General features: G+C 30.8%; 1 protein-coding gene across 1 annotated transcript in view; it reads left to right on the forward strand.

Moving 5' to 3' along the window:
• Window positions 1-2,143: 2,143 nt before the first annotated feature.
• LOC127171273 (bromodomain adjacent to zinc finger domain protein 2B-like) overlaps window positions 2,144-27,152 on the forward strand; it is a 59,269-nt gene continuing 34,260 nt past the window's right edge. The window contains exons 1-2 of the mRNA XM_051119821.1: window positions 2,144-2,304; window positions 22,835-22,894. The gene's annotated coding sequence lies outside the window, so the exon portion shown is untranslated. The remainder of the gene's footprint in view (window positions 2,305-22,834; window positions 22,895-27,152) is intronic.

Raw genomic sequence — 27,152 nt, forward strand, 5'->3', positions numbered from 1 at the left:
TTCTATGTAAATAAATAAATAAATAAATAAATAAATAAATAGTTTCTGATTGGCTAAAAAAAAGTTAGGACCGCTCCACCCACGCCCCTTTTCACTGATATCTACTATATTTATAAGCATAGATTTTTTTGTTATTTATTTTTTTAAGTCTGTTAATATTTTTCATACAACAGTTCATCGTGACCACGTTTATCAAGCTATAAAAATAAATAAATAAATAATAAATAAACATTATGACTTACGATTGACATATAAAAAGTCTTTTTGATTGGCTAAAAAAGTGCGGGTCGCTCCACCCACTCCCTATTTTAGCGATATCTGCTATATTTATAAGCGTGGATTTTGTATTTATTTTTAAAGTCTGTTAATATTTTTCACACAAAAGTTCATCGTGACCACGTTTATCAAGCTATAAAAATAAATAAATAAATAATAAATAAGCATTATGACCTACGATTGACATATAAAAAGTCTTTCTGATTGGCTAAAAAAGTGTGGGTCGCTCCACCCACTCCCTATTGCAGCGATATCTGCTATATTTATAAGCGTGGATTTTTTTTTGTATTTATTTTTAAAATCTGTTAATATTTTTCACACAAAAGTTAATCGTGACCACGTTTATCAAGCTATAAAACAAAACAAAAAAATTAAATATTTTCTTATTGGCTAAAAAAGTGCGAGTCGCTCCACCCCACTCCCTATTTCAGTGATATCTGCTATATTTATAAGCGTGGATTTCTTTTTTTTTTTTAAGTTTGTTAATATTTTTCATACAAAAGTTCATCATGACCACGTTTACCAAGCTATAAAAATAAATAAATAAATAATAAATAAACATTATGACTTACGATTGACATATAAAAAGTCTTTCTGATTGGCTAAAAAGTGTGGGTCGCTCCACCCACTCCCTATTTCAGTGATATCTGCTATATTTGTAAGCGTGGATTTTTTTTTGTATTTATTTTTAAAGTCTATTAATATTTTTCATACAAACGTTCATCGTGACCACGTTTATCAAGCTATAAAAATAAATAAATAAATAAATAAATAAATAAGCATAATGACAATTGACATGCAAAAAGTCTTTCTGATTGGCTAAAAAAAGTGCGGATCGCTCCACCCACTCCCTATTTCAGCGATATCTGCTATATTTATAAGCGTGGATTTTTTTTTTTTTTTTTTTAAGTCTGTTAATATTTTTCATACAAAAGTTCATCGTGACCACGTTTATCAAGCTATAAAAATAAATAAATAAATAAATAAATAAATAAGCATAATGACAATTGACATGCAGTCTTTCTGATTGACTAAAAAAAGTGCGGATCGCTCCACCCACTCCCTATTTCAGCGATATCTGCTATATTTATAAGCGTGGATTTTTTTTTATTTTTATTTTTATTTTTTTTTAAGTCTGTTAATATTTTTCATACAAAAGTTCATCGTGACCACGTTTATCAAGCTATAAAAATAAATAAATAAATAAATAAATAAATAAGCATAATGACAATTGACATGCAAAAAGTCTTTCTGATTGGCTAAAAAAAGATCGCTCCACCCACTCCCTATTTCAGCGATATCTGCTATATTTATAAGCGTGGATTTTTTTAAATTTATTTTTAAAGTCTGTTATTATTTTTCATACAAAAGTTCATCGTGACCACGTTTATCGAGCTATAAAAATAAATAAATAAATAAATAAATAAGCATAATGACAATTGACATGCAAAAAGTCTTTCTGATTGGCTAAAAAAGTGCGGATCGCTCCACCCACTCCCTATTTCTTTGATATCTACAATATTTGTAAGCGTGGAATTATTTTTATTTTTATTTATTTATTTTTAAAAGTCTTTTTAAATGCTAAGGAATAAACGAGATTCAGAACAATTATTATTCTTTTTTTGCCATTCTTGCTTTCGTCGGTTTCTGAAATATAATTAAACAAAGAATCTAGAAAGAAGCAATTATCTGCTTATTCAGATAAAACAGTAGCAACCTTCAAACGAAAAGATTTTGTGATCCTACCGGTTTCAGTTTGCTTCTACATGTAGCCTTAAGTGAAAATGACACAAATGAAGCGCTGAAATGTTGAACAAGCGCTTTGGTGACGTCACGCCGCTTCCTTCAAGTGCAATCGAACGTGAACCTTCACTCTGCCGTTGAAGATTCACACGCACTCACAAGTCACAGGCAGCGGTGCTTTGCTACTCCTCTCAAACCGCTGTTGGACTCTTTGAAAGCGGTCGGAAATTACCCGTTTCCTTTTACGAGGTCGCTGGATGATTTATATCACAGTACAAGCAGAAGGTGAGTGAATTATTTCATTAATCAGACGGAGACCGCGCGTCCTTCAGAAACGCTGGTTTGTGTACACTTGCTGTTTGTTGTGTGCGCACTGAAGCAGGTTGATAACGGCCACAAACTCACCAAAAGATAAGTTACCAATCCTAATCTGTTGTTAAAGTCATCGGGTAGAGATTGTGTGTCAAACTTGTCAACGTATTTTAATTAAAACGAGGTTTTCAATCTTAAACACGCGCGTAAAGTAGTTTTCTCTCATGACAGGACGTCAAGTGCTTCGAGTCTCTTTGTGTACACTAGCATCACCTGGTTAACGGCTGGCTAGTTGACAGGTCTATGAGAATTATCATATGTTAAAGTGTACATATTTAATAAGGGAAAGTGTGTATCTTAACTGTTCCCTGCTTAATTTTAACTATCAATTTATCTACACTAAATCATTTCAGTGATCTTATACCACTGATTGATATTAAAGTACAAATACTTCGTATAGCAATTAAAGTGAGCTTATAATAAAACAAAATAATTTGGATTGAATAACCCTAAAGGTGATTTTTCTTCTGACTCTCATCCCTGATATCACCTGCAGTTAGTAATAGAGAAGAGAGACGTGAAATTGTCATTTTTGCACAGTATTCGATCAGAAAGATGTTTTGTTTAGTGCTAAAGTGCTGATCTTTGGTCTTTTGTGTGTGTTTTCGAGGGATATTTAACGTTAGACAAATCATTCAAGTCAATAGAAGAGGAAACAGCTGGGTGGGAGAGGTTTGAGGTTACAGATGTTGTTCAGTGTGTGATGTTACTGCCTTCATGGATGACTTGTGATGTCTTATCTACACTAAATTACTATCCTGTTTGTGACCCTGGACCACAAAACCAGTTATAAGGGTGAATTCAGATTATTTTGCTGAATAAATAAGCTTTCCATTGATGTGTGGTTGTTTAGGATAGGACAATATTTGGCCGAGATACAACTATTTGAAAATCTGGAATCTGAGGGTGCAAAAATAAATAAATATTGAGAAAATCACCTTTAAAGCTGTCCAAATGAAGTAGCAATGCATATTACTAATGTTTAATTAAGTTTTGATTTATTTACAGTAGGAAATTTACAAAATATCTTCATGGAACATGATCATTAGTTAATATCCTAATGATTTTTGGCAAAATTGATTTGATTGATTGATTGATTTGATTGATTTTTGACCCATACAGTGTATTTTTGGCTATTGCTACAAATATACCTGTGCTACTTTAGATTAGTTTCGTGGTCCAGGTTCACATTTATTATTAGATAAATTCAGCATAGCTGATGAAGATGCTGATGCATCAAGTCTTGATATTGGTATTAATTTCTAATGCACTGAACAGTTTTGAAATCATTTTAGGAGGAAAAAAAGCACAAGATTGGGTAACTTAAAAATTAAATTTTAGTCTTTTGTGATTTCATGATTCATGCCTCAGAGAAAGTGGCCCTTTTTATGTAACCTGAAGCGTTTTAAGTTTTATAAAGGTTTATTGTGATGCCGTTTCTGCTTGTTTTGCTCGCTTGTAAGGAATGGTTGTTGAAACAAGTTATCATATTGAGCCAGATCACTTTGATCTGGCTTTTGAAGAAGTGTAACATGCATCCATAATCACTGTTTAAATGCTTTGAGATATTGTATTGTTCGTTTGACCTTTTGAGCTTATTATGTTTGCTTGTATAGAGATTCACCCAGTAATTAGACCTTGAGACCTCATAAGTTTTGCAAGCCGTAGACGCGATTCAGTCTAGTGACTGTGTTGTCATTGGCCATAAAGATAAAAGTAGATGTTTTGTTATTAATAAAACTGAGTTAGAGTAAGGAGAACTGCTGTTTAGAATAATAGCACTTAGAAAATCTTACAGTATTGAGTGGTGCTGAATTGTCATAAAAAAAAATTACAAATTCAGCTTTTTCCTTTTGATTTTGGTACTTGGGACCAGTTTTTTGAAATCCGTCTTATGAATTTCCCTCCCTCTCTGTTTGTCGCTGCCTTTTTTTCTGCCAATGCTCCGCTCTTTTGGGTGACACCGGCTGAACGGACGACGCCAGAGATCCGAGCGTCTTCCTAACAGCATGACATTGTGCTGTAAGCCACGAGAGATCCGTGAAATGAGCTTAAATCTCGCCGCATTTGAGCTCTCAATACCAGCTGAGAATGAAGCAAACTGCTGCATAAGATCTCTTTCAACACTGAAGATCTAAAATAATCTGATTCTGTCTAAGCAAACTGATACACTAATGAATACAGGGAAGCTGGAAAAGAAACTGTTTACACTACTGAAATATGTATTTAAGTTAGCGGCGACGCAACTTTTAGTTAGTCTGAACAGCATACAGGATGGTTGTTATTGATGGTAAGTGCTTTAAAGCACAGTTCTGCATTTGTGTCTTTGAGCTAATGCACGGGAGCAGCTGTATTGCTGAGTGTCTGCTGTTCTTCGCATCTCTACTGGGAATGCGCATCTCTTCTCGTCCTCGCTGATGCATCGACCACGCAGCAGCTGCCTGATTGTGTGAAGATGCTTGGAAGCCATTAGTGGAAATGAATTGAAAGAAACCGAAAGACCCTCCTTTTTTTTTTTCCTTTTCTTTTTTCCTCCCCCGTTTAGACACACACACTCGGAGACATGGATTATACTAATACATTCTCTCAAACTCACATTTTGTAGTGCAAACAAATGTCTATTGTTGGTTTTTTGTAGAGCTGCAGTTGAACACAAAAGCGGCCTGTGATGTACTTGTTGTATCTCGGCTGCGGGAAGAATCTACAGCTGTCAGGACTTGTTTTGTGGTTGTACCTTTATTTTGCCACTTGAAAGGAAAACACGGTTTCACAAACAAAGCCTTTGGTGATAAAGATTATTATTCTCACTGTTGAAACCAGTTTCTGAGGCATTTCTCAGAATCATTCGTGAAAAAACCCTTGCGTTAGTTGTTTTGTTTTGTATATTTATTTTGTAAATAATAAAATTAACATGAACTAATGGCAGAACAGGCAAGGTTTATAAGGTTTATTCCAGCAACTCAATTCATGTTTCATGGGAATTGCATTTTCCTTGATCTTTTGATATAAAGTTGAAGTGCTTAACAATACATATTGGGTGTTTAGAAACAGTTTAGTCACAGTGAGGTAAAGAGGAAGTAGTACAGATGCTGTTATGCTAGAACTAACAATAGCAATCGAAGTAATAAAGAGTAAAGTAAGTCAAAAGTCTTTGCTGCGTGTGGTGTGCTGATCCTTCTGAAACATTAGAAATGGCCTTAAGGTTTTTTTTAAAGTAATATACTTAATGTCAGTTTTTTTTTTTTCCCAAAAGTGAAAAAAAAGTAGTTCTATTTTAGTTATATTTAAACAAAATTATGATTTTTTTTTTATATATATATATATATAATTATTTATTTATTATTTTGGCACATTTTGCCCCAAATCCTTATTAACTTTATTTCTCTTATTTATTTATTCTTTTTTAATGTCTTGATGGTGGTAAATCACAATTTAAATCACTGTGAAGGCAGTACAATGAGTAATTGAGGCTCAAGTTTTTATATATTTTTTTTATTTTACCAACAAACAAAATTATTATTTTTTTTCCATTGTTTTTTTAAATATTAAATATTAATATCAAATAATACTTTTTATATAATAGGTTATTTTCATTACAGTACTGAGAATTTACACATAAAATGGTCAGTGATGCATCAAAATGTTTTTTTTTTAATTAATTATTATTGTTTTTAAGATCCTTCGTCATTTCAGGTAAATTTTTTGGCCAAAATGATAAAAAAAAATGTTGTATTGTGACATTATTTAGTATTATGACTTATATTATATTATATATAAAATAATAATAGATTATTTGCATTGCAGTTATGAGCATTTGCAGACCTATGTGCCATATATATAATATTTTTATATATAACTTTTTTTTTTTTTTTTTTTGGTACCTGGACATGTTCTTAATAGGTTTCACGAGATTCACCCAGACAACCTAATTGACTTGTAAATCGAATTAAATATGCAAAGCACGTACACACATACACAGATGGATCCTGCGTTTGAAATGCATTGCTTAAACAGCTGGAAGACCTGCAGAGATTGGGGGAATTCGATTATACTGACAGTTCTGTGAATTCATCTGGCCAGAGACTCAAATAATAAAGCAGAGTTACAGTCAGAAGGTCAACACAGATTTATTCAAAACTGCCATCCTTGAAAGTGCAACAACCACCCATGAATACAAACCGCTCTGCATCATAGTCTGGTATTTAAGGGGATGAAAAATAACACAGTGCCATTTGAATGTGCCGCATGTTATCGGGCTCCGTTCTCCTGGCAGGCAACAGCATTAGCTCAAGGTTACAGTAATAGTGCTTGAAACAGCACTTTTAAATGCTAGCAGAATCACTGCTCACATTCTGATTATTCAAAATGTTACTCACATACTGCACACATGCGTTCATTCTGAATGCATAACGAACATGATGCAGCTTGTGATCGCATTGAAAAGAGACTATTAGCCTACTCCATTTGTTTGTTTTCAGCTTTAGTTTGATATAGTGAAGCCAAGAGAGACTTGTTTATTTTTGTGCAACCGAGGGATATTTAACGTTAACCGGTGCAACCGGTGCTTGGTTTATTGTTTTTATGAAACATCAGAATGTTCATTTTCAATTAATTGTTAACAAAAAGAATTGGTTTTGGTTATTTTGAACAGATAGAAATTTTCATGACATCTACTCACATTTTGCACTATTTTTGCAAACATTCACTGAGACTTTTGTTCCATTATTTGAATTTATTTTTCCTATTCCCAGTATATTATTATGGCGTAGTCTAGGGCTGCATGATTAGTCAAAATAAAACCGAAATCACAATATGGCTTAGTGTGATTATCAAATCACAAAGCCTGTAATTTAAATAAAAAATACATTTGCTGCGTGTTGTAGAGTAAAGTGTGGCACTTTTTAAACAAAGTTTAAAAATGAAAAAATTAAGCCAGCCATAAATGTTAGTATTGTACGTTTACAGTAATGTAAAATACAAAAATACAGTATCATTATTTATCTTAAATATTTTTTTAGGGCTGTCAAACAATTACTCTCAATTAATCATATACAAAATAAAAGTTTGAGTTTGCTTAATAAATCTGTGTGTAATTATTATGTGTATATATAAATACACACAAATTAATGGATATATCTAAGAAAACTGTTATGTACAAAATATAAATATTTATATATATAATGTAAATGATCTAAAAATAAGTACATATACTTGTAAATATTTCTTAAATGTATACATGAATGTGTTTGTATTTATATATACATTATAACTACACACACATGTTAGGCGAACTTAAACTTTTATTTTGTATGTGATTTATCGTTTGACAGCCCTATTTTTTTTTTTGTTTTTTTTTTTACAATGAAATATTACAATAGTATTTGTTTTTTTATTTTGATTTTATTTAGTCTTTTTATATATTAATGTTGTGGTAATAATAAATAATAATAATAATTATTATTATTATTATATATATATATATATATATATATATAACATATAATATATAAGAAGACAGACCTCCTATATATATATATATATAATTTTTATTTTTTTTTTAATTGAAATGAAATTTTTATTAGAAAAATCTGATACTTTTTTTTTTTTCCCAAATCGTGCAGCCCTAGTAGTGTGTTTCAAATAAACCTGCCCAAAAACAGCACATGAAAACAAACTTTAATTGTTTTCATGAAGGCCAGATGGTCTTTTCCAGTTTTAGGGGCCCTTTTTTTTTGGCCAGAGTAAGTTGCAAGACTGGACAATACTTTAAGCAGTACTTTTTACCAATGGCTGCAAAAAGTGGTTAATCTTGAAACATGACCTTTTATTTAACTTCAGCATTGTGCATGTATTCATTTTGTCATGTGTACAGGAATTCTGTGTAGACGTTTTACTGGTTGGGAATGACTAATCGCAGTGCTGTTCAGAATGAGGTCATTAGATGAGTTTGTAGGGGAGATTGTTCTTCCTGGCTAAAAAAAAAGAAGGAATATAGTGTGCATTTAAAGCAAATGAACCACAGGGCCGTCAGTAATTAGGGCAGTTTTCCTGATGCGAGTTTGCGTCTGCTCTGCACCATCCATCTTTCACTTCTCGCTTGCTCTTCCACAATCTTACGCTCATTAATCAGGATGCTGGGTTCCTGCAGGGGGATTCTGGAGGTCTGTCTTCTAGGTCTGAAGACAGCAGTTAGACCCCCAGTGCAGCAGAATAAATGTGACACGGCTTTGAATGCATAATTCAATATCTCCTCTTTGTCTCTGGTTGATGTTTTGGAAGGTTGCAGACGTGACATGAGTCTTTTTGTGAGTTAAGTATAGTCTCGGTCTCAGACGGCACACCCGCGACCGCCCATGATTCGTTCACTGGTGCGTGATGCACACAACTGGAACGCACTTGTTAAAACTGCAAGCTCAGATTGGCTGACATTGAGCAACTTTCAGGAGTTGAGTGCTCTAGTCATTAGCAGGATTACTGGGTTTTGCATGCAAGAGGCTTTTAATCTTTAAAAGATACTTAGTTTTGTTTGAGGTGCTTGGTAGGCATGTGAACACAAAACAAACTGTGTCTGGTCACTTTACCTGTCAGTCAGATGGTCTTTTAATGTGTGGCTGGTTCTTGGCAGAATAAATGGACCAGATTTTAAGGTTGCATGATTTGGGGGAAACATTTTATTTTATTTTATTTTATTTTATTTTATTTTATTTTTTTTTATTTTATTTTATTTTATTTTATTTTATTTTATTTATCATTAAATTGGATATTTAATTATTATTAAATTAAGATATTTATTAAGTTTAAGATATTTAATTATTAATTATCTTGAATTTTACAACCTTTTGAAATTACTGAATATGAATTAGATCATAATGTATTAGGGTGATAAACAGCAATATATACATTATACTTTATATACAATATATACAATAAATATATTGTACTAATGCATTTTAATGTGTGGGGAAAATGCACCCGAAACTACTGCTTTTTTAAATGTATTTATTTATTTTCATCTTCATTGAATCAGAGTTTTTATAAAATAGTTAGAATCATTTTAGAATAAGATTTTTAAAAAATCTTGGTTTGCTATGTTTGATTATAGAGTGATTGTTGTGATTACAGTATATATCAAAACAGAAATAATAATAGCAAAGGCTTTTATTAATAATAATAATAATAATAATAATAATAATAATACTTAATATTAATATTATTATTATTATTATTAATTACTAAATAAAAAGAAAAATACTAAATACAAAATAATTATTACTATTGTGATATTTCACAGTAAAATAAGTGTAGTAGTAGCATTAATAATGATGATAATAACAATAAAAATAAAATAATAATAATTATTTTACTAAATACAAATAGAAGAAAATACTAAATTACAAAATAAATATTACTATTGCAATATTTCATTGTAAAATAAATGTAATAAATGATGATGATGATGATAATAATATTAATGATAATAATAAATATATAAAAATATATATATAAAAATGCGTAAAAAATAAATATTACTATTGCTATATTTCACTGTTTAATAAATGTAATAATTGACATCATAATCATAATCAATAATAATAATAATAATAATAATAATAATAATAATAATAATAGTAGTAATTTTGCATTACAACTATAACATTTCAATGCTACCATTTATTGCTGTCTTAATTTCTTCAGATGGTTGTGCATGTTACATTCGAAATGCATGTTAAAGCAGCTCAAACTCAAAGCAGATGCATAAATAGAGTTTGTGTGAAGCAGTATTTGCTGTGAAACGAGTCGCTCTGAGATGCTGAAAACACGGCGAATCAAGAGTTGCTCACGTGTAAATGAACACAGTGCCGTGCTTCGCTCTGAAACACACAGTGCATATATTTATTTAATTAAATCACAGCCCTTGTGATTCAATAATCCCAGTAAGTCATAACATGGTTTCAGTTTTATTTTGATTAATTGTGCAGCCATTCCCAGATGTTACGCTGTTAGTCACAGGTCTAGCAATGTGATACTAGTTGAAGTGTTTCACCACTGAGCATGACACATTACAAACATGGTCAATGACCGTCTCCCTCTCTCACACTTATTTTTTCCTTCTCTCTTTCTCTCCATCTGTCTGTCACTTAAGTATCTGCTGTAAATGGATGTCACATGTCCTTTACTCAGGGAGGGACCAAGGCTTCCTGTGGTGTTAAGAGCTCATGTTAAAATGCCAGTGCTTTTATCAACTTGATTACTGCTTTGCACTGTTTGTCATAGGCTCAGTTGCAATAATGCCTGGTGAGAAAAATAATTGTGATTTCAGTGAAGATAATTCACTCTTAATTGTCATATACAGTACACTTTATATTGTTCTATATTATTATTTAATTAAATAATTATCTTGATTTATTTTTTTTTTTTTTCTCCCAGTCTTTTAGGTTATCTGAATATATATATTATAATATGTAATTTATATTGTAATATATAAAATACATTTGTTGTTGTTGTTATAACTAAATGTATTTATTATTATTATTATTATTATTATTATTATTATTATTATTATTATAGCTGAATATTTTAATTTGCCCTCAAATTGGGATTTCAGTGAATACATTTCACTCTCAATTATAATATACTTTATATTGTAATATATAAAAGACATAATTATTATTATTATAATTATAATAATTATTATTATTATTATTATTATTTTACTGTATTAAAAAATCCTAAATAAATATAAATTAATACAAAATTATTATATAATGCAACATTCCTATGTAAAATAAATATAATAAATAATAATTATAATACATATAATAATAATAATAATAATAATAATAATAATAATAATAATAATAATAATAATAATAATAATAATAATTGTTGTACTTTTTTTACTGAATAAAAATAGAAAATCAGAAAAAAAACTAAATTAATACAAATAAAATAAATATATTGCAATATTCCACTGTAAAGTAAATGTAGTAGTAATAATAATAATAATAATAATAATAATAATAATAATAATAATAATAATAATAATAATAATAGATTTAATTAGGTTAAATAATTATCTTGATTTTTTCAGCTTAGGTTTTCTTGATATTATAGTAATATATCTGCTGATGTGCCATCAGTTTGGGATGTCAGCGAAGACATTTCACTCTTAATTATAATATATAGTTTATATTGTAATATATAAAATACCATTATTATTATTATTATTATTATTATTATTATTATTATTTATAAAATTATTATTATTATTATTGTTGTTGTTGTTGTTGTTGTTGTTGTTGTTGTTATTATTAAATATTTAAGTTAAATAACTTTCTTTTTTTTTTCAGCCTTTTAAGATATCTGGATATATTAATATATCTGAATATTTTAAAGACATTTCACTCTTAATTATAATATATTATATATAATATATTTTTCTTATTATTATTATTATTATTATTATTATTAGGGCTGTAACGATAATTGCACGATGTTGTGAGGCGCGTTTAGTCAATGAAGCCGGTACTTTGATTAGTAGTAAAGCTCCATCACGTGCGTTCAGCTGGAGCGGCAAGTAATACACAGAGCCGTACATCACTGACAAGCTACGCCAAAATCGCGCGCAAAATCGAATCGCGATTTTGGCGTAGCTTGTCAGTGCTTTACGGCTCTTGTGTATTACTTGCCGCTCCAGCTGAACGCACGTGATGGAGCTTTACTACTAATCAAAGTACCGGCTTCATTGACTAAACGCGCCTCACGACATCGTGCGATTATTGTTACAGCCCTAATTATTATTATAAATGTATTGTTGTTGTGTGTATGTGTGTGTGTGTGTTATTGTTATGTTATTATATATATTAGTATATTATATTATATTATGTAACATAGTAAAGACTTAATAAAGACTAATTAAGTGAAATCTTGATATTCAAGATAAATATTTATCTTGAATATTTTAGCCTTTTAATTTATCTGGATACGCATGTATTAGATTGTAACTGGTATAAAAGGACAATAAACGGCAGTATGTACCTATGTACCTAAATATAAAGCTCATATATAAAAATCATTGCAATCTATTGTTAATGCTAGAAATTGCCCAGCGATATACAGCACATGATAAATCATGTCTGATATTGTAATCGAGTGTCAGAAAGATGGAGACAGATTTAAGCATTTACGATTCGACTTTGCACACACAGAAAAATGCACAGAAAAATATCAGAAATTGATTCTAAGCATCCTAAGTGAGTTTGATTCAGTATTTTGTATGGCTGTAATTATATTCACACTTTCTTTTACAGAATATAAATTTTTAATACATTATTAGATCAGACTGACATCTTACGACCATTAACGTTAGGAAGGAATGGCCAACAGAACAGACCAGCAGAGATAAGATCGCTGCATGCGTGAACATCCCATTATGGAAATTCATGTGAAGGTGACCTGTGTGTGAAATGTGCTGCTCTCTTTTTTTTTTTTTTTTTTTTTTTTTTTTTCTTTGAAAGCTTGCGGCCCTGTTAATAACCCCTTGCTCACTGCGGATCTATTCTACTCAGTAATTACTGACTTTACGCTGCAGATCTCGGTGAGCTGTTTACCTTATCCACACACAAACACAGGTTTTTATCCGTGGATTACAGCAGCATGTTGTCACGTCCATGTCGTCTGATTTATAACTCCCTGAATATTGAGGGATGAGACAACACACGTCCTATAATTTTACCTGCCATTAGTTATTGACAATGGAAATGTTTCCAGTCTGAAGTTAATCAAAGATGATCACTAAAAAAAATTTTTCAGTCAATTTATGTATAATTTTATTTATGTATCATTTTAAAAACCACAGAGTAGAAAAAAGCAATGGGCAGTTTCAAAAAATAAAACAAAAGATAATACTTAAATAAGTAAATAATTAAAAAAATAAAATACAATAATATGCGAAATTACAAAAATGTTTAACTTAAAAAAAAAAAAAAAAAAAACACAAAATGAACTGGTAATTTATTGCCTGTACTTTATCCATTAATTTTACTGACGTTTTCCCTAACTTAACTCTAGGACACAACGCAATGCAGTGCAAAACTCAAAATACAGGTAAAACAACTGTAGAAAAATCAATATGTGAAAGACTTATTTTGCAGTGTGAATGAGAAAAAAGAATAAAAACTACAATACACCTGAAACTACAATAAATCTAAATGCATCTGAAATTTAATAGTTATTAAAAATTGTGAAGGCCTTATCAAACAAATGTTTGATTTTTATACACGTATGATATGCAATATGATAACACAATCATACATTATGTCTAACTGTGGTGACTTAAATAGATGGAGCTGATGACAGAATGTATTAGTTTGCTATCTTATGTGATAACAAGCAAGAAAAAAGTTGTATTTTGTAAGAAAATGGAAGATGTAGAACAGAATAATGCAAAATGGCATATAACACATTTTTGCACATCTGTTTTCTCTCAAAAATTGATTATTAGTTTTAATCCAGATGGAAGTAAAGAATGACGCACTGCTCATAACCACCGGCTTCTTCAGTTCATCTGCCAGAAATGTCAGAGCGGTCGCCAGATTTCAGCATGTGTGACTGGGGAATGTGTGAAGTACGGATATCCTCACAAAATGATAAGCCCAGTGATGTGTGGTGGAAATGGAAAAATTAGGGGGCAAAGTCCCCAAAGTCTGGGTTTATTTCAATGTGACTGAAAGTGGAGATGAGTGTGAGTTGTTTATGCAGTAATTCATGGGTCATATATAAAAAAGGCAATTTTAAAGCATGAAAACAATAAAAGCTGATACAGCTTTAAATTTAGATTTTTGTACATTGTAATTTGTCCTGATTATTGACTTTTTTTTTTTTTTTTTTTGGAGCAAAAAAACCCCCCCTGTGATTTACAGACAAAAATGTAATTCGGTGTAACACTAGTTTGTATAGCAATACATGGTCAGGCATATTTAGAATCATTTGATGAAATGAAAAGGTAAGGATTACAGTGCAGCTCCTAAAATACAAATTAACTGACATTTTATCAGTGTTTTCCATTTCTTTCATGTTTTAATTTTAATACTAACTTTGTTTGCCAAAAAATAAAGTTTGTTTAATTTTCATTAGATTGAAAAGATAAATTAAATTAATATTTTATGTAGAGTTGGGTATCAAAAATCGATTCTGATTCCAGAATCGGATACTTAAGGTCAGGAATCAGATACTTCTTGTGAAATTAAAATTTCGATTCCGCCTATCGATTCCTATATGCAGATCTTTTTTTCTTTTCATCCGTCAGTGCTAGTGTATGGCTACACTTGCAGTCAGAAGTCGTAAAAGCAAAGTAGCCTATAACATTTGTGATAAGCTAAACATGTTGCAATAGATGTGTCACCACCAATATGACAAAGCATTTAAATTTAACAGATCGTTAAAGATCACAAACACGATTCAAATACCAACGTGATTCTGTTCCTAAGTTACAATGATTCATTCTGTTTGATTCCTCAACCTTTCTTCCGTGCAGCGTGCGACCAGTGTGATTTGAACATTCAAATCTGCATTCGTGCTGCCGCTGCATTCACATAACTAGACATGCTTTAACAGAATTTGGTAACAAAAAAACAAAACAGAAGGTGAGAAAAAATAAAACATTTCATAGGGCCCTAAACATGGAACTTTTGTTAAACTTTTAATAAATTGATATTAAATTGTATAAGTTTCATTATTTTAATTAATTAGACTTGCATTTTGATTAATAAAATTTTCTTTTACCATTTAAAAAAGAAAAAAAAGAAAGTCCAGAAAAAATAAAACTGGAAAAAAAGAATTTGGGACTGCTTTTGCAAATTTAATTTGATGCAGACACCAAAATGGGTTGGCCCATTCAAGCTTCTATCTATCTATCTATCTATCTATCTATCTATCTATCTATCTATATCTGTATGTGTGTGTGTGTGTGTGTGTGTGTGTGTGTATATATATATATATATATATATATATATATATATATATATATATATAATATATACATTTTAATATGTAATCATAACATATTATTGTTATTATAACGTACGTGTGTGTGTGTGTGTGTGTGTGTGTGTGTGCATTTATATTTATATAATAAACACACACATATATTATGTACACACAAATTTCATTTTGGATTTGATTAATTGTTGCCCAGCACAAAAAAAAAAAAACAAATAAAAATGACAATGGTTAGAAACATGATACTAAATATACACACAGACAGGCTTTTACAGGAGTCATCGGATGCTAAGTTCACTTTTTCATGTTGTTTGAACATTAATGTGTGTTGACAGTGTATGTACAAATCTAACCTATAATAATACAAATCCATGCAGTGGTTTTTAATTAATCTGTAAAAATAATATCCCCTTTTTCAAATCGAGCCATTCTCAGATGCCTGTTGGTGTGCCGTCACACCAACAGAGGCCACTCCCACAATAGTTGATTGACATGAGCTCTTACCTCAGACCAGCTGTCACAGTCCAGTAACTTTCCTTGTTTCGATGCCGAAGCAGCTAAAGTAAACAAGGTCATCATTCCACAGAGAGAAGAGAGGGGCGGGGTGAGCAGAGCTCATTTGTATTTAATAGAACAACCCCTTAGAATGAGATGATTTTTGCAGAGCTCATTTAAAGGGTGACAAGGTAAAAAGGGTGTTTTACACAACCATTGAGAATTTTTAATTAAAGTATATTAGAGACTTTTCATTAAGACCCTAAAGAATCATATCAACTTGTGGGAAATGGGCATCCGATGACCCCTTTAAAGGTTTTTCAGCCAGTCACAGTGCTATGGAGGCATTACCTCCTCTTATAGTTGCCTGTGTTTTGCTGGTACCAGTCACATCAAGCTTTAAAAGCTCAACGTGAACAGAAGAACAGACAAGACACTTTATCAGGTATTGTCACTGTGTAAAAATGAGTGCTTAACATTATATTTGATCGTCTCAGGTCAGTTGGGTTTATTTTATGCACTGCCTTCCTCATCTTCTCTGTGAAAACTCAGCTGGATTAGTTGTTCTTGAATTTCAGGTCAATTCAGGTATGAAGGTGGAGAACTTGAACAAAGTCTTGAAATGAAAGTCTGAGTGTAATATTGTTCCTGTGTCACCAGGAAGTCGTATAATCTCATAATCCATCACGTCTGTAGGAGTTAAAGCCGGGCGGGGTGTGGATGAACAGGAAAGTCTCTTTTCTTAAACATAGCCGTTCTTTACTATCATTATCATGAGTCCTGTCCCATGAGAAGACAGTGTGTCTTTCTCTTTCTCTATTAACAATGGCAGTGAGGCGATCTGTAACTCAAGACGCGTCTTTAACTCTGCTCTTCAAAGAGTTTGTGGAAAGAGCTTTTTTTTCTTTGCAGTGACCTCCAGCACCAGATAAAACATGGCCTTCATAAAAGAAACCGAGTCCTTCTGTCACACATTCCGGCAGTTTGAAAAAGCAGGAAAGACCTGTCATAATGTGGAGCTTCTTTGTGATGAGCTCTTTATGAACAGCTGTGTTTGTGCATTTGAAATTTGCATGCTTTATATAGTGGGGAAATATATTTATTGCTCGTCATGCATGACACAGCGGCATAATTAGATTGTTATCCAGTGAAATGCTCTGTAGGATGGAAATGTCCCTTTCCCTTATATGCCACTATGTGTATGTGTTGTTATTTATTTATTTATTTATTTTTAGTTTATTGTCATTAAAAAAATAATATTAATATTTTATTAATATTATTAATAAAATATTATTATTATTATTATTATTATTATTATTATTATGTACTAATTGTTATCTTAATTATTAATAGTTAAACTAAGCTAAGACATGATTTCCACAGTACCACACTAAACTTTAAATTTTTATTTTATATATATAAAATTTTATTAAAATTTAAATGTTTTAAAATGTTTATTTGTTGTAACTTTTTTTATTATTATTATTATTATTATTATTTAATAATTATTATTTTACTTAAGAATACTTTAAGTAAGCTTAGGCATGATTTCCACAGATTTATGTATTAAAAAAAAAATATATATATATATATACTCGACTTGTATATATCGAGAGTGTGTGTGTGTATCACATATATATATATATATATATACATATACACAACAGTTAATTCAAATTTAAATGTCTGTGTTTTTATTTGTTTTAACTTTTATTTTAATTGTTACAATTTTAAACTTCTAATTTTAAAACATTTTTCCCCAAACTTAAACTTAGCTTAGGCATGATTTCCACACTAAATGAAAATATGGAAGAATAATTCTATACATTTATTCATTTTTACTTTTATGAACATTTTTATCAATGTTTGTATGCCAGTTTTTTGTTTGTTTGTTTTTTTTTAGTACATTATAGAACATTTAACCATCAGAACCCAGATCTTTCTCACTAATTCATGTGCAAATCAGATGCTTTTTTTAGGACAACAATGAGGATTTTTAGCTTTCGCATTGATTAATATTGCTCGAAGTGAGTTTCCCAGGCAGCAGAAATTGTTTTTTCCCTTCAGCTGTTTTGTTCATCTGGCGGTAATTTCCATAAATGTCAGCGTTGAGAGAGACCATACGGAATGACGTGATTTTCGTGTAAAGCTCATCTCAGTCTGTCTGTCTTTCTCCAATTTCATTATCTCTATCTATCTGTCTCCCTTCTGAGTGTTTTATGTAGTCAGTAATTTGAGAGGGTTTCCATGCCTGCAGCTAAATGAAATTAAATTCAGACCTGTGATGTTAAAGAATAAGGTTATATCTAGTGAAGTTTGACAGGACAAGTTTCTTAATGCATTTAATGCACATTCATCAATGCATTACAAACAAATACTTAGGTGGCATGTCTATTTCAGAATAGTTTTCAGAAAAGAGTGCTTTAGTAGTAAACAAGTATAGTTTAACGAAGAATACAAATTATCATGCAACCACAGGGCTCTACAGTGCTACTATTTCAGTCGCATTTGCGACAAAAAAAAATACTACTGCGTGCAACTATGAAAAAATATTTAGGAGCACCATCTGCGACTGACCCAATCAGCATATTTGTGTTTGCGCTTTAAAGGTTTCTACGTGTTTTTGCCTCGTTGAGTAATGTATCATAGACACATCTCATTAATCATTTCATAAACAAAGTGTAGAGAGTGTAAATAAGAGATTGATTGTGCAGTATAGAGAGCTTCGTTGATTATAATGGAACTTTTTGAGATCGCAGTGAACTAAGACGAGTGACAGCTTTCAATGATTTTTAAGGGAGTTTGTAAATGAGATGTTGATTTAATGTAACGGTTAAACAAGATGTTAATATTAAGTGACTTACATTGTCTGACTTTAACACTATTGCCTGAAAATAGTCTGAAACAAGTCACAGCTGAGTCGCTGCACATCTCTATTCAAACACATTGGTGTTTCGTTTGTGAATGAATGTGCGTTTTTAAATGTGAGTCACTGAATCAATTTCACATTCATAAAAACAGTCACTTGCTTTATTCCTGAGTGAATCAGCCATTCCAACGAATTGAATGATATGATTCAGTAATTAAATCAGTGACTTGCCGCCACCTACTGGCAGTTTTAGTTTAATTTTTTTAAAGTATCTTTTCAGTTATTTAAATCATTTAATATTTCTGTATTCAAAATTTTATATTTAGAACATTAATTTCAAAATGAATTTATGAATTTGATTGCACTCCTGCCACCTCTGAGCCTCATTAAACTTATGAAAATACACCTAAAACCACTTTTGTGTTCTTCTATGCCACCTTTGTAGTACAAATTACTTTTGTTAATACTGATTTCATTTGATTGGTAACATATTCTAATTCTACTTGTTCTTATTCTGTTTTTTAATTAAAAATGTAAAAAAGCTTAAAAAATATAATTTAAAAAAAATTTGACATAAAAGATGACATACGTTTTTAATAAAGTTAGAAAAATGCCACTACAAAGGTAAAAACAAAATTCCCTTGGGAAATCACTTTTAAAGGAGAACTCCACTTCCAAAACAACAATTTACAAATAATTTACTCACCCCCTTGTCATCCAAGATTTTTATGTCTTTCTGTCTTCAGTCGTAAAGAAATTATGGTTTTTGAGGAAAACATTTCAGGATTTTTCTTCATTATAATGGACTTCAGTTGTGCCCCCGATTTTGAACTTCCAAAATGTAGCTTAAGTGCAGCTTCAAATGATCCCAAATGTGGTTGTAAACAATCCCAGCCGAGGAAGAAGGGTCTTATCTAGCGAAACGATCAGTCATTTTTTTTTCGGAAAATAAAAAGTTATTTATACTTTTTAACCCTCTGGGGTCTGAGGGTGTTTTGAGGCCCTGGAGAAGTTTTGACATGCCCTCACATTTGTGCTTTTTTCAGTATCTTAAAAACATATTAATGGCTAAAGTCTGATTACATTGTAATCAGCACAAATTGGGCTACAATAATATGCAAGCAACATTAATGTACATGTTTGTGTTTTTGAGAAAACAACATTTATGCGTGGTTAGTGAAAAACTAAAATCTTTACTAAATAAGACCATGAAACACATTCAGAACATTCGTGCACAAGACCTTTGAGAACTGGATGTGGTAGTCTAGAGTTTTTTTTCTACAAAAAGATGTGAAAATCATCTCATTCACGCCTTTACAGAAAACAATATATTGACTTAAATTTTCTAAAACATGTTTTGTGACTGAAAGGGAATATGCGAGGGAGTGAAAACGACCATGAATATTTAGTGATTCACACCTGAGAGACAAAAGACCCTCCTCTAATGGCCCATCAATGAGACCGTGACTGTCAGGTAGAAACAATGAGAGATTCAGAGAATGGAGTTTTAGACTATTTTTATTTTATTTACAACACTGTATCATCAAAACATACATAATGAAGGTCAAAAGCACATTATTGACTACACTGATCTAACCATAGAGACGTGAAGAAACTTTGTGTCATTCCTGAAAACTGTTTTCTGAATTCTGATCAACAAGTGAAACAAGTAAATTATACCTGATATTTAAGTGTTTGCTGCTTTTTTCCCTGGATTTAAGAAACAAAACTCATCATCAGTAGTCCAGGAAATTGTTTTACAATAAAAAAAATGTAGTTGCACATCTGATGTTGGTACAGCATTCTTCATGTGGCATTCATGTGGCATTCATCTGTGGTGCAGGAATCAGATCACTAGAAAAAACAAAAAAAAAACATCTGTAAGCATGTTAATATCAGGAGCATCTGTAATGTATACATATAGTATGATTTTGTAGTCATAGACTGTTGTTATTATGAGTGTACACAAATAAAAGTGAATTCCTTACAGATTCTATTGATGTATTGCTCTTATCTGTATGATCAAAAATGACGGAGAAATTAAAGTTCTTTTTGGCATTATCAGAAAAAACGGCCACAAACCGCGCCGGCGCATTTTTCGACCCCAGAGGGTTAAGCACAAAAGCTTGTGTAGCTCAGGCTCTGGGATGTGGGTTCACGACGCTACGTACTATTAAATCACGTCGAAAGGTCACGCAAAACTACAGACCCAGTGTTTACAAAGCGAATGCGCAAAGACAAAGAAAGTGCAAGTAAGTCAAACTCTGTTTACAAACAAAAAGCTACAACAATGTCGGAAGATTATGAAGTTGTAGGAGAAAATAAGATGGAGTTTTTCGTCATTCTCTACCTTTTTGAGCCGGAGTACACAGACGATGAACTTAGACGTGATTCGTAGTAGTAATGGGAAGTTCAGATCATTTTACCGACTCGAACCTTTGAGTCTCGTTCAGCAAAATGAACTAATCTTTTTTTCTTTTTAGCAAAATATAATTAAAATGTTACGTGTTATTTCCCTAACACACCTACTGCTTACACAAACGTTGATCACACTACAAACAAGACAAAACTATAATGCTATAAGAAACAGAAAAGATTCATTCACTGTTTACCTGGGTCTTTAGTCTATGATTAGCTCACCTCACCTCTTATCTGACAAGTTTTCGGGTTTAAGTCGTTCGTTCATCACGTGACAGCCCCATAAGATGAACGAACGACTAGAAAAAACCTGAAGACTCTAAACAGGTGAACTAATTCCAGTACAGAACCTAATAGGCTGTTGTACATGCGTGACTGAACAAATCACTCCCCAAGACGACTCATTCTTTCTGAGTCACATTAAAGATCCGTTCAAAATGAACGAATCATTCAAGAACGTGCATTCCAGAGCCTGTGCTACACGAGCTTTTGTGCTTAAAAAGTGAGGGAAAAAAAAAAGACTGATCGTTTCGCTAGATAAGACCCTTGTTCCTCGGCTGGGATTGTTTAGAGCCTTTTGAAGCTGCATTTAAACTACACTTTTATTTTAAAATATTATAGATTTTATATGTGTATATGTGATATTTGTATATTTGATTTTTGATGTTATAGTATATTTTAAATAAATACATTTATTTATTAATTTTTGCTTTCAAGATTATAGTCCTTCAGGCGGGTGTTTCTTTGAAGCCTTTTCTGGTTAGCCATACCGCAGCTGACTTGTAAACAGGTGATTTATTGCACTGCATAAAGATCTTGATCTTCTTAAATGCTGTTGGTTTGTTGTACCGCTGTTTGAAGAATGTGTTTTCTAGAAGCGGGCAGATTTTCAGTCCATCTGCAACCTGAGAAGGTCCAGCTTACTCAGCTAGTCAATCTTTAAAAAATCTTCAGGTATTTCTTGGCTCTGTCCTCACTCTTCATCTTGTGGAATGGAGGTTGTGTTTAGTCTTTCTTTCTTAAGAAAGGTCTCTAAAAGCCCGACACCTTGAACTTCTGGAGATTCCCGGTAGGTTTCAGTTCATGAAGATGTTGACACTAGAAAGTCAAGGGTCTTTGGTGTCTTTGCTATTGCTTCATCGTCTTTTGCAGTTAATTTGCACCTTTTCCTCTCAGCACATTTTTGAAACCTTATTGACTATTATTAACATCAATTTAATCGTCTGATGGCAATGTTTTTGTAGATGTCTGGGATTTTTGGTTTGAACTATTCCTTTTAAGAAGCATTGATTCTCTGAATACGGTTTATTTTAGTACCTTGTGACTTGCTCTTTGAAGTTTTGAGATGTAAATGAATGGTGTGTGTGTGACAGAAAGATTAATGGCAGATATTAAAATACATGTGGCTTCATTTCCTTTAACACTTCCACGAAACACACCCATATGGTAATATTTAATATGACAAGTAACTGGCAGACTGACCAGAGGATGAGGAGAATGTTGTACAAGCCTTCTGACTTTTAGCGCATGAGAGACAAATGCACAGCGAAAAACACACATTTGTCTTTTTAGCCAATTTGAAAAATAACAGGCTTCACCTTTAAAAGAGCAGTAATGATTTTTATCTGTTAAAGTAATTGTTCCTCATGTGTTTTATTCCAGGTTCTGGAGCGATGATGTCACAGTGATGTCACAGAGCTAAAGAAGAGGCTGTCATTTACAGTAAGTGAAACCTCACATGCTGTAATTCACATGTGATTTGATTTATTGTGCATCCCTACTTTTTATTTAATGATTCCAGAATGTGTCAAATTTTGTTCTAAGTTATAGAGTAAATTCTGTTTTTATAACTGGATTCTATGATTCCATCTGTGTTTTCCACTTTGTGGAAGCATTGGGGCTTTAAAAAAAGTTAGTAATTTTTCAAAACTTTATGGTTATAGTTAGGGCTAAGCGTTATGGCCAGAAATATTAATATTTTAAAAATATTATATTATATTATATTATATTATATTACATTCAAATTTATTTATATATATATATATATATATATATATATATATATATATTTATATATATATATATATATATATATATATATATATATATATATATATATATATATATATATATATATATATATATATATATATATATATATATATATATATATATATATTTATATATATATATATATATATATATTTATATATTTATATATATATATATATATATATATATATATATATTATTATTATTATTATTATTATTATTATTATTATTATTATTATTATTTTTTTTTTTTTTTTTCCGTATCGTGATGTTGATTATCATGATATTAAATTACCATTAATGGGGAAGGAAATGCTTTCCATGTGTTTGTTAGACTTTGAATGTTTTAGATGTAAATATAACTTTTGTTTATAGTAGCTTTAATTCAGAGCCTCATAAATCCAATTTTTTTTCCCCCCTGTAATTCTGTGTTTTTCATCTTATTTTTTTCTGGATTCTGTGTTTTATGATTTAGTGCACCTTTATCATCAAAATGATGTCTAATGAAGTTAAATAATAAATCTTTTCTAAATTTAATAAATATTTTAAAATGTAATCAAATCAAAATATTACAATCAGTTTACAGTAAAATCATTGCATTCTTATTTTTTGTCAGATAAGATGCTACATAACACAGATATATATTAAGACATAGATGAATAATATTTTGGTTTGTAATGTAGCCTTTATTATTATTATTATTATTATTATTATTATTATTATTATTATTATTATTATTATTATTACTTTGAGATGATTTAATGCAACTTTATGAATAAAATTGTCTAATTAAATAAAAAAAACAATTAAATTTAATAAATATTTTAAAATGTAATCAAATCAAAATATTGCGATCAGTTTACAGTAAAATCATTGCATTCTTATTTTTTGTCAGATAAGATGCTACATAACAGAGATATATATTAAGACATGGATGAAACATATTTTGGTTTGTAATATAGTCTTTATTATATTTATTATAATTATCATTATTACTTTGAAATTATGTCTAATGAAATTAATTAATACATCTTTTTTTCAATGTAATAAACCTTTTAAAATGTAATCAAATCAAAACATTACAATCAATTTACAGAAACAGTTTTTTTCTGTAAAAATAATATAAATTATTATAAATAATTACAGTTGATTTATTAATTTACAGTAAAATCGTGACTAATATATTTCTGTTACAAGTTCAAGTTAAACTGAAATTTTATTTTGGTGGGTTGTCATGATGACCTTTGAGTTTTTAGTGTGTATTTGACAGTTTTTCTCAAATAAAATGGTGTAAAGCTTGCAAAGGGACTTTCAAAGCAGCTCTGGGAATAAAGTTCATGTGTTCAAGATGAAACCGTGCCATGCACAGAGACATGCAGAACATTCAGACTTATTAACCACATGCACTGACGGTTTATTTCTGTTCTTAGATAAATCCATATTGAGAAAAAATGTGAGAGCTTATCGTCATTGAGATCTCCGTTATCATTAATTGCATCATTGTGCGTATGTAATCCTGAACCCATTTTGAACTCCAAAATGCAATCAGCCGATCATTACGGCAGAATAAACCCTGTTGTGATGCTGAAGGGATGTCATGTTCATGATTGCATATGTGGGTTGTGGGTTGTCCTTCATCGGTGTCTTTGCGAGTGACAGATCGCTGTGATGCGATCAGAGGAGACGGCTCATTAGGTCAGGAATGTGTTGAGCTGTAATGACACGCTCATCAGAGAGACTTCAATGCATCTATAAGGTCGAAGCCGGCGGGTGGCCGCACATACAGTCATGTTTGAGCTCAATGCTTCAGCTTCAGAGGTCGATGCCTCTCATGGTTGTGTCTGAAACCAACGGCAGTCGATGACTTAACTTGAAACTGCTTTCAGACCATCTTCTAAGGCATAATGATGTCACGTCCAATCATGTAGAGCTGAGATGAAAATATTTGCTTGAAGTCCCCTGATATTTGAACAACATGCTGCCGTTTTTGCGGTTCTCGGTTGAAGGTCACATGACATGCAGATGACCAAATAAAATTAAATTTTACGTTTTTTTTTAAATGCTTTTATTTAAAAATTATTTATTAATTTATTTATTTATTAATAACTTAATGAATTGCTTAAGTTTTAGTTAAAAAAGGTCTTTTTTTTTAAATTCATTTATTTATTTTAAATATGGCTGTGTTGTTGTTGTTGTTGTTGTTTTTTTTTGTCTGTTTGTTTTTGTTTTTAACCTAAACTACAGGAAAATGAGAAATGTTGCTTTAGCAACTAGCTGAAATAAGTTTACATTAAAAAAAATAGTTTTTTTTTTTTTTTTTTTTTTAATTTAATTTTTTAAATTTTTTATTATTTATTTATTTATTTATTTATTTATTTATTTATACTTTCATGAATTATTACAAATTCCTTGAAGTTTCCTCAACCCCGCTGAACCAACCAAACGCTTTATGAATACAATGCTTATTTCTTGGTAGAAAATAATAAAAAAAATTGGAAAATTATATCAACTTGTCAACTAATTTATTACAGAGTGCCTTTTTTTTGTTTTGTTTTTTTTTTTTTGGTAAATATTGAGTTTTGAAAAACTAATGTGTTGGCAGTATTTACTTTTATTAAACCAGTTAATTTAGTGTCACTGAATACTATTATAGTTTTTAGTTTTATTATTTATTTATTCATTTAGTATTTTAATCATTTTAGCACTTCAACCTAAACTAAAGGAAAATGAGAAATGTTGCTTTGGCAACTAGCTAAAATATGTTGAAGAAATTTTTTTTTACGATAATTTTTTCATTTAATGTTTATTTTATTTAAAGTAAGATTATATTTTATTTTATTGTTTCAGAAATGCCATCAGTTTTTTTTTTTTTTTTTTTTTTTAAGCAATTTTATGTACTATTTGCCTTTCTTTTATATATATGTTCACAGAAGTCATATAATATATAATATATTTTATCTTTAATTAAAATTTAATTTAATTTTAATCATCTTTGAACTTAAACTTTTTAAACGTTTCTAAACAAAGTTTCCATTTAAGTTACAAAACAGTTTTGAATAGTCTTAGTTTTGGTTACAAATAACAACATAAACAATAAGTGAATGATATGCAAAAGACAAGGGACGGCTGGGTTTTCAGTGTGATTTGTTTCTGTCTGTATTTGCACTGGATGTGTTCAGGGAGGAGGATGAAAACAGACAGAGGCGTTTCGTGATGTTTTTCTCAAGCACCGCTGAGATGATTGTGGCCTGAGGTCACAGCAGAACGTTATGAGATCCATCTTTGGAAAAATCAATCCCGCCACTAATCAGTGTGTTTTGTGGTGCTGAAATGGCGGCGGTGAAGTGGCGATTCATTAGAGGCGAGCGTGTGGTATCTGTGGGGCTCAGCTGGGATAAACCTACAGCGGGTCAGGTGAGGTCGGCCTCCTTAAGTACCATCACAAACACACGGATAGGGATGATCTGTCGTACAAACCTGTCCATCTGAGGCTCCGTGGAGTGATGGGTTCACATGCAGGTTTACAGCCTCCTCTGGTCCTTTCGTCATCTTTCATTTTGCTTTTGTTTTTTTATTGGGAAACAAGTTTTGAGCTCTGAAAGATACAGACAGTGTTTCAAAGTGCGGTTTTTTTTTTTGTTGTTTTTTTTTGTTTGTTTGTTTTGTTTTGTTTTGTTTTATGGACAGTTTCAAAATGTTCAGACAGATATTTTAGTGTCTAAAAACTGCATTAGAGTTGACCAAAGTGAATCGATTTGAACTCAGTGTTCACAGAAATCATAAGTTTTCTTATTTACATAAATACAGTAAAAATAATGTTAAATGTTTTTTCTGTTACTTTTAAATGCATTAAAATTAATGAATTATTAATGAATAATTTATAAATAAATAAGTGTGTGTGTGTGTGTGTATATATATATATATATAT

Source organism: Labeo rohita, chromosome 9, assembly GCF_022985175.1.
Source record: "Labeo rohita strain BAU-BD-2019 chromosome 9, IGBB_LRoh.1.0, whole genome shotgun sequence".
NCBI classification, from domain to species: Eukaryota; Metazoa; Chordata; class Actinopteri; order Cypriniformes; family Cyprinidae; genus Labeo; species Labeo rohita.